We start from the raw sequence: 14,717 nt of genomic DNA on the forward strand, positions 1-14,717 counted from the left end.
CTGAACTCAACCAACTCATGGTCACTGCCTCCCAGATTCCCATCCACTTTTGCTTCCCCCACTAATTCTACCCGGTTTGTGAGCAGCAGGTCAAGAAAAGCGCCCCCCCTAGTTGGCTCCCCTAGCACTTGCACCAGGAAATTGTCCCCTACGCTTTCCAAAAACTTCCTGGATTATCTCCAGTAGGTATTGTGAAGGAAAAATTTAGTAGGCCTAAACTAATAGGCCTAAAACTTTGGTCAAGCTGTGTATATGAAGCCTAAGAAGAGAGTAAGGAAAATTCCATTGTGGGGCAATTGCAACAGCACAGCTTAAGAAATGTAACCATAACCGCTAGAAGTTAGAAAAAACCATTAACCGGAAAGGAAACACCTGTCAATAACAGGAAAAGCTTGTTTTTGCTAAACTCCAAGTAAGGCAAAGCTACTGTTGAAGCTTGCACTATATGCCAAATAAAGAAAATGCTATTGAAGGAAGTGGGTTTGGCAAATTTGTGGTTTTCAGCAATATAAACTCCTGTATTTCTGTTTACGCCAGCGCAGCTCCGGCTGACTCTTCCTGTATGTGCATGCTTGAATAAAGGAGCCTTAGGTTTGTTCTGATCCAAATACAATGTGTGGTTAATTTTCCACCACAGTATAAATAGATATAACACAAATGGAGTCAAGAAGCCCGATCCGTAGCTTATCTATATCAGTATAACTCCACTGAAAGCAATGGGCCAGATCTACAGCTGGTTTTACTTGATATAGCTCTACTGAAAGCAATATGACAGGTTGACAGCTCGCATAAATCCATGTAGCCCAACTGCAGTCAATGGATCTTTCCCAAGTTACACCAGCTGAGGATCTTGCCCTGACAAACAGACATATCACACATTACCAATACACTTACAGATACTTCTATTTCACTGCTATAGTCGTTATGTTTTATGACTGATATTTTCAAAGGTGGTGATTTCAATGTGTGTTAAGCACCTAAATGCTTTTGAAAATCCCATAGGCCCCACATATCTTTAAAAATCTGACCTTACGGTAGTTTTAAAAATCTCACCCTCAGACACCAGGTTCACATTAATGTCTTCCTATTTGCAATTTCTGAGCACTTCCAACACACTACTTTTCACTTCATTATACTTCAGACTGTAGATGATGGGGTTGAACATGGGAGTTAAGACACTGTACTGGATGGACACCACCTTTTCCAGAGTGAGAAAGTAGCTAGAGTCAGTTCGTATGTAGCTTATAAGCCTAGTCCCATAGAACAAACCAACCATTATGAGATGGGAGGTGCATCTGGAGAAAGCTTTACATCTTCCCTCCTTGGAGGGTATCCTCAGGATGGTGGAGATGATGAACATCTAAGAGATCAGGCTTATCAGGAGGGAGAACATCCCTAAAATCATAGTGAAGGCAAACAGCACCATTTCATTGATAAACATGTCAATGCAAGAAAGTGGTAATAGGACCGTAAGCTCACAGCAGAAATGGTTAATTTCCTTTTGCCCACAGAAGCGTAAGTCAGTTACAAAGAGAGTGTTGACAAGGGAATTTAGCAAGCCAGCGATCCATGCACCAACATACCCACTCATCTTTTTCAAGTAATGCAGTGGCTCACATATGGCAGTGTATCTGTCATAAGGCATCACAGCCAGGAGGTAGCACTCCATGGTAGCTGGAAAAAAGAAAAAGAACAGCTGGGCCATGCACCCATGGAGCTAAATTATCTTCTTCTCTGCTAGGAAGCTCTCCAGTATTTTGTGGACTGTGACTGAGGAGTAAAAGATGTAGAGAAAGGATAAGTTACTCAATGAGAAGTACATGGGGGTGTGAAGGTGATGGTCAGCCCATATCACCAGCATTATCATCATGTTCCCCAAGAGAGTGATTAGGTAAATAGCTAAAAACATCAGAAACAGGAAAATCTGGAGGTGTGGCTCATTGGAAAGACCCAGGAGAGTAAACTCAGTCAGTGTGGGTTTGATTCTCCATTAGCATGTTCAGAATCATGAGAGCCTGCAGTGATAGGAAAACTAAGAAATAAAGATCAACAGTGTCATTAATGGATGTTGAAACTGAGAAAGATGCTAGCAGATTTCATTTTGGATCTTGGAAAGAACAGAGACCTTCTGCTTGTTCTTGAAGATACAACTGATGTCTGGAATTATATGAATGCCCCAAATTCACTGTAATAAAATATTGCTTCTGCTTTGTCCAGATCCTTCTTGTGTTTGCTAGTTCATGACACTGACCATTTGCAGGGGTTAAGTTTTATTTTTCGTGTTTAAGGGAGTTTTAAATAGCATACAGGTCTGGTGAGGGTCCGCTGCACAGAAAAAAATTGTGTGTTCTGTGACTAGCCTACTGAATCATAAAAAAATTGAGAAAAGTGAATTTTAATCATATAGGAAAGAATGTTCGGATGATGCAATTTTCCAGCTCAGGTTTTGTTTACATTAAAAATAATAAATAAATGAAGGATTATGCCGGTCCAATAAAGAGACAGAAACAGGAACATATAACCAGTTTGAGTTCAATCAAAACTAAACAATTCAAATAAATACATCTTTGCAAATGAGAAGGTACCTGAGTACAATTCCCAATTAGAAAACAAGGAGCATTTTTTTTCAATAAATTATGCTCTCATAAACATTCATTCCTTCAAATGAGTTTGTCAGATTTAGATGAGATATCTAAAGATGGGTGGGTGGATGGATAGGTGAGAGACAGTTGATTAGATAGATACATGGGTATATAAGGGGATAGATAGATCGATAGATAGATATTCATTCTACCAGTATTTAATGGCTATGGTATTCAAAGGGATCTAAGGGGGAGTTAGAAGCCAAATTGCCATGGACTCAATGGGACTTGGACACCTAATTCCCTCAGGCACCTTTAAAAATCTCAGCCATTTTAACCTCATCCTCTTTGCTGAATTAATTCTGGACTCCCAGTGACTTCCAATATGCCCTTTATTTGTTCTCTACCTCCTTTCTCCACCAAGCAGAGATAATTTCTTTCCACAGCTTCTCAAGTAGAGAAGGGCGAACTGTATCCACTTTGGTGACAACCCACTGTCTAAGTGAGAAGTTATATAAGCCTTTAACAGCTGACATTTTCCCTCATTTCCTAATGCCTTGCTTTACCTTTCTCTATCAATCTGTTTACCTCTCTTTCTCTCTCCCTCTCTGAATATTTATTTGTCGATCTGTTCATCCATCTCTCTGTCTGTCTCTCTCTCTCTCTCTTTCTAGTCATCCCATATATAGCTATCAATCCCTCTATCTATGAATCTGTTTGTTCATATTCTGTCCATCTGTCCCTCTTTAACACACACTCTTTTTTCTCTATATATTGATCCTTTCCTCTCTCTCACTCTCTCTCTCTTCCCTTATTCATTTGTCTATCTAATCAACTCTCTCTCACCTATCCATCTATCCATCCACACAACCAACTCTCATTTTTCTATGCAACCATAACATTTAAAGACGCACTATGCAACAATTAATTGTTTGTGGCATAGCCGAAATTGGGAGCAGACAGAAGATCATTACATTACCAAATAAGGGATTACATGGACTGCATCTATTGAATATTGATAATTTTTAAAAGAAAATTTGGGTGCAGGTCACAACTAGATTACTGTCCTACCAACATGAGTAGCATTTATTCTCCCAATTAATCTCATTGAAGTCCATTGGCTGATTCTCACTTGGTGTGAATCAGTGTTTTTCTATTAACTTTCAAATGCAGATCACTGATTCATACCAGTTGGGGATCTGGACCCTGTGAGCATGAAAGGGGTTTGATTTATGAATTTGCTAGGTTGCCAGTTAGATTTTGAAGCTGAAATCTCACAAACTAGATTTGCCAATATATTAGAATCCAATAGGTTAACCCCTCTTATTGAGTCCAAGGAGAATTTGCTTACTAGTTTAATGCTGTGTTTTTTTAAGATCAACTTTTTAACTCGAACTGTATTTCTCAAATCAGGACATTTGCTTATTCTTAACCAACCAACAATCCATTAATTCACCATATTAATCATTAATTCACCATATTAATATTTAATCAAGAGTTCACCATTCAAATGTAATCACAAGCAATTTTGTGTACTGCACACAGAGTACAGTGCTGCTTCCCCATCCCTCCCTCAACCCCTTCCCCTCCCTCCCAGCATCTCCTGCATGCTAAAAGTCCGGCGATGCAGCAGGGCTAAGGCAGACTTACTACCTCCCCTGGCCCCACACTGCTTCCAGAAGCAGACCTGAGGACCCTGGGGGGTGGGGAATGGGGTCTCCACGTGTTGCCCCCCTTACGGCTGACTCTTTGTTAGCGGGCTTATTCCGTCACCAGCTTCCTTCCCTGGTCCTTCTCGCGTGAACAGAGAGCAACAATACCCAAAGTCCAAAGCTGCAAACAATTCGATGTTTATTGGGGTGAACTTCCAGCAAGCATGATTCCAGTTTCCTTCCTTAGTGTCCTTCTTCCCAGCTCTGACACCACAGAGCCTTCCACCTGTGTCCTTGTTCCCATTCCTGCCCTTAGCCAAACATGATTCCAATTTCCTTACCCCCATTCCCTGTTCCCATTTCCCCCTTTAGCAAAACATGATTGCAATTTCCTTACCCCTATTCCCTGTTCCCATCTCCCCTCTTTTGCAAAACATGATTGCAATTTCCTTACCCCCATTCCCTGTTCCCATTTCCCCCTCACACACCCACCCACACTCCCACCCACTCACTTCCTGATTGACTGCAGACTATACAGTAAAACTTGAGTTCGGCCTAGTTATACCTTAACCAATCATTTCCCTGAAATTTAACTAACCAATCCTAACATATTGTAACATGATTATGTAACCAATTATATCCCACCACCTTAATTAGTTTACACCCAGCAAAATTAATTATACAGCAGACAGGAACAATCACAGAACCAGACAGAGATTATACAGACAAACAATAGCAAAGTGGGAACTATAATGACAAAACAATACAGAAGTGAGGATTTCACATCCCAGTATTGATAAGTGAGTTCTTGCCAGGCAGGATGCTATCAAACTAAGTTGCCTTTTACATTTTCTAGGCACTTCCCTTTCTCTGGAGGTGATAGGCACTATCAGGATAGGATTGTAATCCTGGTTTTCAGAAAATGTCTATGTGACACTGACGGACCACGGCAGGCCAGAGTCAGGCCAATTCATTCATGTGTGAATATCAAAGGAGATAAATGTGTTCATATTAATTCAGGCCAATTCACTTGTGTGTTAATAGAGATCAAAGGAGATATTAACTGTATTTTTTGCAACTCTATATCCTGTTGTTTTCTATTGCACTATATTTACATTATGCATGTCCTGTAATAAAATAACCCTAGATCAAAGTGTGTGTTAAGGTGAGAGTGTATTCAGGTGTTGGAACTTCATGAATACTAATGGAATGTTACTTGTATTGTTTTCACTTATCTGTTCCTATTATAATTATATTATGTATATCACTATAACTAAATACTTCACTGAATGCAAATGAAGAAGTGTGCTAAATTCAAAGCAATTGGCCATTGTTTGGATACAGACAATAGTCAGAGTGTTGTTTGTTAAAATAAGCTATAAGTACTGATTCAAAGAGAGATCCTTTGTCTCTGGACTGTTTGGATTCTAACAGGGCAAAATAACTTAACAAGAAGAGGGAGATCCCAGAGTTTCTCTGGATAGCACTGAAGAGACTTTTGGGAAACTGGCAGATTACTACATCTCTGCTATCATTTGGGTCTTACAGATGTTGACTCACCTGTTTATGTATTTTACCTGTTTTAACCTCTCAATATCTCTCTTTTTTTTTTCTTTGGCTAATAAAGCTCTAGTTAGTTTACTAGAGAATTGGTTGCCAGAGTTGTCTTTGGTGTGGGATCTGGAGTACCAGTTCACCTGGGGAAGTAACTAGTGCTTTGGGACTGGGAGTAAACTGATGTGACGTGATTTTTGCTCTATGTGACCATTATCACTGATTCCAGTTTGTCTGGGTGATGAGATAGGCTGGAGAGCCCAAGGCGGCTCTCTATGACTCCATGGTAAAGCCAATATAGTGATCCAGGAGTTCACGTTTGTTACTGGCTTGGTGAAATCTAATTATAGAACATGCCACCAGCTTGGGGTATCTGCCCTATTTTCTGACAGTCTGCCCTGGGATGGGCAGTCACAGTGGTGAGCCACTCCAGACAGTGGGACTGTCTACTATAACGTCTGTCAGCAGGAAGAAGAACAGGAGTACTTGTGGCACCATAGCAACTAACATATTTATTTGAGCATAAGCTTTTGTGGGCTACAGCCCACTTCATCGGATGCATAGAATGGAACATACAGTAAGAAGATATATATATACATACAGAGAACTTGATTGAAAAGGTGGAGTAAGAGGCGAATTAATTAAGATGAGCTATTATCAGCAGGAGAAAAAAACTTCTGTAGCGATAATCAAGGTGGCCCATTTAGACAGTTAACAAGAGGGTGTGAAGATACTTAACGTGGGGCAATAGATTTAATATGTGTAATCACCCAGCCACTCCCAGTCACTGTTCAAACCCAAGTTAATGGATCTCATTCGCATATTAATTCAACCTCAGCAGTTTCTCGTTGGAGTCTGTTTTTGAAGCTTTTCTTTTGTAATAGTGCCACCTTTAAATCTGTTACTGAGTGGCCAGAGAGGTTGAAGTGTTCTCCTACCGGTTTTTGAATGTTATGATTCCTTTGACGGGTCCCATTCTTTCATCTGAGGCTCACTTGACTGCAGAACCCTCTGAACTTCATACCCGTTGCAGCCCTTAGCTGCCCCAACCCATCCTGGAGCATGACTGATGAAGAGTGAGGTGAATAAATGAAATAAAGCCAACAGCAGATGATTCCCCAGCTGCACATGACAAACAATTTAAAATGGTTTCATCCTTTGTGGATCTTACCCTGGGCTCTGAAAAATAACTGATACTCAAAAAAATGGTGATAGGTGATTTAATGAAAAACCTAGACAAAGAGAGAGCTAGTTTTTTGCTAGTTGTGTCCTGAGTTTTATTGATGTTCTTGGACAAATCAGAATCTCCACGTGCATTCTGGGTAGGAGGCGTGAAGGTGCTGGAGCAGCCAGACCCAGCCCTTTCCCCCCCATCTCAGGACCCGAGGGATTGTCTTTTCCATGCTAGTCCAATCAAAAATTCACCCTCCCACCAGCACTGAGAAGGGGGGAAGGGACACAAAAGAATAAAATACAGACATAGAGATGGATTTGAAAGTGGAATACCATTGACTTTGAAATATAATGGGGGGGAGGGGGGTAAACCCAGCTCTGCCACTGACATGTCTGACCTTGCAAAGTCACTTCCCCTTCCTGTGTCTGTTTCCCCATCTGTGTGACATGGCGGCAATGATGCTTTGGAAGCAATGGGTGTATAAAAGCGAGGTATTATTATTACTTGGCTCCTGTTTGGGATTAAATGACCACAACACCAAATACCCAATATTCAGGCTTGGCCACCATCAGCCTGAACATAGGGTTCCACCCACCTGTGAATCCTCCAGGCCAGATTGTGCTACCTTACTACCTTTCAGTCTCATTGACTTGGGGAGCAAGGGGCTGCTCAGCTTAAGTAAACAGCTGCAAGTGGGATGCTGTTGAGTTAGTCTGCTGAGATTTGCAGTTCCAGGTCCCCAGACTAATCTCAGGATCATTAATGGGGGGAGAAATGGAGCTTCAGAGAAGTGGGAACTGAAGCAGCAAAATAGAACTTCCAAGCACAAGATGATTTTAGTGCTGCACAGGGGTAAATACAGAGATAGGAGGGGTCAGCTCTGAAAAAGAAAAAAGGGAATTCACAGGAAGACAATTAAAGCGCTGTGTCATTGAATGAAAGGTTCAGGGAACTAATCACTGGGCCAGCAAAAGCCTGCAAATGACTCCATTTGGTGGTCAGGGCACGCACCTGGAATGTTGGTGACCTGGATCTAGTCTCCTTCCTCTGATAAGTCTTTAAACAGTTATCCAAAGTGGAGCAGGTCCAACAGGAGAGACTGCTGGAGCCATATATCAGACTATCCCATAGTTCGGTGCATAGGGCACTTTTCTGAGACAGGGAGATCATTGTTCAAACCCTTTCTCTGTATCAGGAGGAGGAGGGAATTACACAGGTCAGCAGTGTGCCCTTGTTGCCAAGAAGGCCAATGGCATTTTGGGATGTATAAGTAGGGGCATAGCGAGCAGATCGAGGGACGTGATCGTTCCCCTCTATTCGACACTGGTGAGGCCTCATCTGGAGTACTGTGTCCAGTTTTGGGCCCCACACTACAAGAAGGATGTGGATAAATTGGAGAGAGTCCAGCGAAGGGCAACAAAAATGATTAGGGGTCTAGAGCACATGACTTATGAGGAGAGGCTGAGGGAGCTGGGATTGTTTAGTCTGCAAAAGAGAAGAATGAGGGGGGATTTGATAGCTGCTTTCAACTACCTGAAAGGGGGTTCCAAAGAGGATGGCTCTAGACTGTTCTCAATGGTAGCAGATGACAGAACGAGGAGTAATGGTCTCAAGTTGCAATGGGGGAGGTTTAGATTGGATATTAGGAAAAACTTTTTCACTAAGAGGGTGGTGAATCACTGGAATGCGTTACCTAGGGAGGTGGTAGAATCTCCTTCCTTAGAGGTTTTTAAGGTCAGGCTTGACAAAGCCCTGGCTGGGATGATTTAACTGGGAATTGGTCCTGCTTCGAGCAGGGGGTTGGACTAGATGACCTTCTGGGGTCCCTTCCAACCCTGATATTCTATGATTCTATGATTCTATGATTCTAGGTCTCACATGTGAGTGCACTAACCACTGGGCTAATAGTTATAAGGTGGACTCCTCCTTCTCCAGACAGATTTTAAATAGGGCCTAATCCAGTGCTTAGTGTTTGCCTATTGGATAGGATTAGATAGGCAGAGGAAGGTCTAACTTCCCCCGGGTTGTGGATCACTCCAGGGCTGAGATATCTGGGTGTCCAGCCGTATCAGTGCACCAGAAAGATCAGAGGCAGAAATGTAGGTGCCTGGGCAACTTTCACAGCAAAAATTGTAGGTGTCAAATGAGTTCAGGCACCAACCGAGTTAGTCAGCAGATGAGCAAAGGTTTTCAATTTAGGCATCTAACATGGAAGTCAGGCCCCGAAAGTCCCTTTGTGAATCTGGTCCTGTGTGGATGGGTGAGGGACTTAAAAAACCTTGATGAGGGGAGGAATAGGCAACATACTGAAATAATTGATAGAATTATAAAAAACACCTGGCCCGAAGGACCAAAGCATTCCTTTGTTACGCACCAATTTAAAGACAGTGACTTCTTCACTCTAAATGTTTATGCACAGGAGTGACTAGATCCCCCGAGGTGATGGGTGTCAGAAATTGCCACTATTTCACCATGTCTCAGGCTCAGACTCTGCCGCTGGTATCTCTACGAGCAAGCTAAGAAATTCAGCAGAAATAAAATGTAACCAGACTTATGCAACAGTTCCAAGGGAATCACAGGAAGTGTGAGACATCTGAGGCTTCTCCATCATTCCTAGTGGTAGCAATTAAAGAGTGAGAGACTATCTCAACAGCTGCACATAGGAAAGCAGAGCACTCTTTACCTTGAATAGGTAAATGCAGCTACGTTGGAGAGGAGCTCAAGTCAGAATTGATTTCTTTTACAGAGACATGTGTCTCTTCATACTCAGTGAAGAGCAAAAAGCAAGGCATTAACCCATCGGTTTCCAATTAATTCTGAATTTTTGCCTATCACCCCTCCCGGATGACTGTCTGAACAGCCAATTGCTTTACCACAAAAGCCACACAGATGCATGTTTATTTTTTATTTAAATTATATTAAAATACTAAGTATATATATATTGGCTATTTCTTTCATTCAGCAGGTGGTCATGTTGCTGGGTGGGGTCTCCGGGACATCAGGTCAGATTGCTGGGGGGGGGGGGGGCTCTGAGTCAGAAGATCAGATGGCTGGGCATGGGGAGAGGAGTCATATGTCTGAGTATTTTAAAGACATCAGATGAGAATTTTGACATGCCAAGAGTAAATATCTAGTGTACCATTCAAATTATGGGTTGCCCAGAGTTAGTTATCATGGTAACTCTGACCTGAGTTAAACTGTTGAGCAACTGAACAAAATTCAGTGGAATTTCTCCTTGTTTGCTTTAGTTTAAATGAGAATACAATTCACCATGAGGATAAGAAACGTTCTATAGTCCATTCTCAATCACCAAACCACTCAGTCCCTCAAATGGTTTAAATCAGTGGTTTTCAAACTTTAGCAATCCGAGGACCCCCCATTTTGATTTACAGTCCTTTGGGGACCCCCAAGTCCCCCACCACGCTCAGCCTCAGGCCCTGCTCCCAATCCACCCCTTCCCCCAAGGCCCCATCCCTCCTCTTCCTGCTCCCCACTCACTCGATCCCCGCTCCCTCAGTCACTTGCTCTCCCCCACCCTCACTCACTTTCACCAGGCTGGGGAAGGGGGGTTGGGTGCAGGAGGGGGTGTGGGCTCTGGGAGGGAGTTTGTGTGCAGGTGGGGGCTCAGAGCTGAGGCAGGGGGTTGGGATGCAGGAGTGGGTGTGGGGTGCAGGCTCTGGGAGGGAGTTTGGGGGCAAGGTGTGAGCTCTGGTAAGGGGCATGGGGTTGGGGTGCAGGAGGGGACGAGGGGTTCAGGCTCTGGCCAGGTGGCACTTACCTTGGGTGGCTCCTGAAAACGATCAGCATATCCCTCTGGCAGTGGCTCCTAGATGGGGGGCCAAGGGGTCTCCGCACGCTACACCTGCTCAAAGGCACTGCCTCCGCAGCTCCTGTTGGCCACAGTTCCCAGCCAATGGGAGCTGCGGAGTTGGTGCTCAGGGCAGTGGCAGCATGCAGAGACCCTCTTCCTGCCCCCCCAGGGGCCACAGGGACATGCTGGTGTCTTTCGGGAGCGGTGTGGTTTCAGGGCAGACAGGAAGCCTGCCTTAGCTCCACTGAGCTGCCGGACTTTTAGCACCTAAAATCTCCAAATTTGGCTTCAGTAAGCTCTGGGAAATAGAGGGAAGGGGAGAACTTGAGGAAGGGAAGGAGGGGGAGGAGTTGATCAGTGGGGCCTGTGGATACCCTGGGGTACCCTCACTGACCCCCAGGGGTCTGCGGACCCCAGTTTGAGAAACGCTGGTTTAAATGAATGTTTACCTACCCCCAAACATACAGTACAATTCTGCTTGTTGAGTATTTTGTGTAACATCAGGATAACCTTCTGAATTCTCTGAAGGTTTTAAAAATGTACCTGGCATGAGCTAAAGGTGCTTTTTCTTCAGCTTTTAGACAAAGTTTGCCACACTTTGGTCCCATTGAAGTCAAAAGCAAAGAAGTCACTTAGTTCAGATAGGCTGGGATTGCTTAATTTAAGTCTTCAAAATGCCTGCAAGAAAAGTTTACTGGTGGAAAGGGACATTTCCCATGACACTTCAAAATTATCGTTTTCTTCCCTTATTGGTTCTTGAAAAGTTACTGTTGAAAAGTATAGCCTAAGCCCAAACATCTAAACTGCAGTGTATAGCCCGCAACCCAAACCCAAGTAAACTGACCTGGGTCTGCCACAGCCATGCCAGAGATCTTTTTTCTCAGTAAAAAGAAAAGGAGTACTTTTGGCACCTTAGAGACTAACAAATTTATCTGAGCATAAGCTTTCGTGAGCTACAGCTCACTTCATAGAATATCAGTGTTGGAAGGGACCAGAGGCCATCTAGTCCAACCCCCTGCTCAAACCAGGATCAATCCCCAATTTTTGCCCCAAATCACACCCTCAAGGATTGAACTCACAACCCTCAGTTTAGCAGGCAAGTGCTCAAACCACTGAGCTATCCCTCCTGCCCAAAATCATTAGGTGCATTCAGTGGAAAATACAGTGGGGAGATTTATATACATAGAGAACATGAAACAATGGGTGTTACCATACACACTGTAAGGAGAGTGATCACTTAAGGTTAGCTATTACCAGCAGGAGAGCGGGGCCGGAGGGGGAGCCTTTTGTAATGATAATCAAGGTGGGCCATTTCCAGTTGACAAGAACGTCTGAGGAACAGTGGGGGGTGAGGGGGGGAATAAACATGGGGAAAAAATTTTACTTTGTGTAATGACCCATCCACTCCCAGTCTTTATTCAAGCCTAAGTTAATTGTATCCAGTTTGCAAATTAAGGACATCTGGGCAATGCAGCCATTGAAAGAAATTGTGTTCTTATCTGTTATGAAGATCTTCAGCATGTTAGGCAGAGTGACTGAGGAATAGCAGACATCAAGGAAGGATAAATGGAATAGGAAAAAATAGCTAGACAGGAATAGGAAAAAATACATGGGGGTTTGAAGGTGAGGATCAGTCTTTATCACAAGCATAATCAGCATGTTCCCCAGCAGAGTGATTAGATAAATAACTAAAAACACCAGGAAGAGGAAAGTCTGGAGCTGTGGATCATTGGAAACACCGGAGAGAACAAAATAGTTGATAGATGTTTTGTTCTCCATTGACACTTATTCAGCAAAATTTTGACCTGTAAGAGTAGAAGAATATGTAAAAAGTAACAAACATAAATAAAATAAATAGAATTTTATTTTGCAGATAAAGATCGATAGATAGATAGATAGATAGATTCTAAAACACTAACATGATATTTTTCAGCATTTAAAGTACAAAAAAATTAAAATGTGACTTTTTTCGTGACAGTACTTAGTTTTCAGATTTCTAAATCCGAATTTTTTTCAGAGGTTGAGTTTGCTTTTCTCATTAATAAAACTAATAGAAAGCAAATCTGAAGAATTGTTTGTTTTGTTTTCTTGAAACCAAAAACAAAACAAACAATTCTTCAGATTTATTTTTAAACAAAATTTCCTGTGAAAAACAACTGGTATTTTTTGGCCAGCTGCAACTATTACCACTCATGCCGATGGTGGCAATTGGCTGTTTTAAACACATGCTTTTTTGTTGTCCTAGAATAAATACTATCTAGGAGCATGGGCTATATGGTGCTATTGACACCAACAGCAGAACTCTCATTGTCTGTAACAGTATAAGGATTTGATATGGTTCAGACAAACCAGCCTCATATTAGCTTCTTCTCTACAAACTAATGGGCCAGAGATTACATTGCCTTGCCCTTGTGTAGTGATCTAAGCCAATATAAAATATATGTAAGACAGAACTAAATTGGAATGTTAACATTTTCCACACACTTTGTTCTGAGTTATGCCCAAGAATATATGACACTATATATATATATATATATCTGATGAAGTGAGCTGTATCTCACAAAAGCTTATGCTCAAATAAATTGGTTTGTCTCTAAGGTGCCACAAGTACTCCTTTTCTTTTCACAGATTCATAGGTTCATGCTAGTGGGTATGACTGCAGCGTCAGAGCCTTATCTAACATCAGATTTGCTCGGGGTTTTGAAGCCCTAGATGACAGCCCAACTGTGAGAATCTCCAAATGATTTAGGAGCAAATCACTGAGCCATCTACAGAAAGCTGAGAAATTATCTAGGATGGAACCAGAGGAAAAAATCCACAGTCCCCATAGTGTTTGGGAGGTATGAGGAAATATCATAAGATTTCTTTTTTTAAATGTAGCATTTAGGTTGCTTTTTTCAGACTCCAACTTCTGGTCTCTCCTGCAAACTATCGTCCAAATCCTGTTCCCCCTTAGGCCCATTGTATATGTGAAAAAAGGATGTGTTTTCAAATTGACTTAGCTCAACCAGATGAACTTATCTCAGTATGAATGAACCCTTAGTTGACATGCGGACACAGGGCAAATTCTTTAAGATCATTTGAGCTGGCTATGTTGTAGGCAATCAGCTCAAAACATCTTGAAAATGTTACACCAGTGTAGATGGGCATTACAGATTGTTTTCAATTGAGTTCGACTGGCTCACCTGGGCTTACTCAATTAAAAAAACCCACACATCTTTGGCCTGGGAATAATGGCTTAATTGGTGCTAAGATCACTCTGAGATATTGAACACAAACCTTCCTGATTCATGGACTGAACTGGGAAAGGAGGAGAGAATAGAAAACTATGCAATTCAGAGAGCATTAATTGGCAAAGTGTATTTTGATGAACCACACTGAATGCTGTTGAGCTCCACTGAGGATGAATGCATTCCAATGGTTATGGTCCAAAAATGCAGAAGTGTCCACAAATGTCTAGTGCTTTAGATTTCTGGTGCACCTCTTTAGTCAAATCAGGGGTTTATTTTTAGAAGTATACCCATGGCACCTCTTAAAGGGAACAGAAGTGGTTGCTTCTTATAGTTGAAGCTTGAAGATCATTGTAACTACAGAGATGGGAAATTGTACTGCGCACTCAGAGTCAGATTCTGCCATAACAGCACTCCTATGGTACCTTGTTTGAACTTCATTGGGACTGACTGTAGAGTAAGGCGTTATACATAATTCAATGTGGCATAGAATACCTACCTTCTCAAATCTGATCTCGCCCCCAATTTCCTGTGAGATGTAATTCAGGGTGCCCATATTAATCTCCACATCCGGAGGTGATAAGAAAACTAAAAAGTATATTAAAAAAATTCACCACCCATAGCAGTAAATTTCAAGCCATGATTATGTAATGTGAATATAAAATCTGTACTTTTTAATTCAGCTATGCAGATTGTAGTCAATTTTAAATAATG

At 42.1% G+C, this 14,717-nt stretch overlaps 1 pseudogene; it reads right to left on the reverse strand.

Moving 5' to 3' along the window:
* Nucleotides 1-1,084: 1,084 nt before the first annotated feature.
* Nucleotides 1,085-12,552, reverse strand: LOC119563624 (annotated as a pseudogene).
* Between the last annotated feature and the right edge of the window lie 2,165 nt (nucleotides 12,553-14,717).

The sequence above is a fragment of the Chelonia mydas genome, chromosome 13 (genome assembly GCF_015237465.2).
Source record: "Chelonia mydas isolate rCheMyd1 chromosome 13, rCheMyd1.pri.v2, whole genome shotgun sequence".
Taxonomy (NCBI): domain Eukaryota; kingdom Metazoa; phylum Chordata; order Testudines; family Cheloniidae; genus Chelonia; species Chelonia mydas.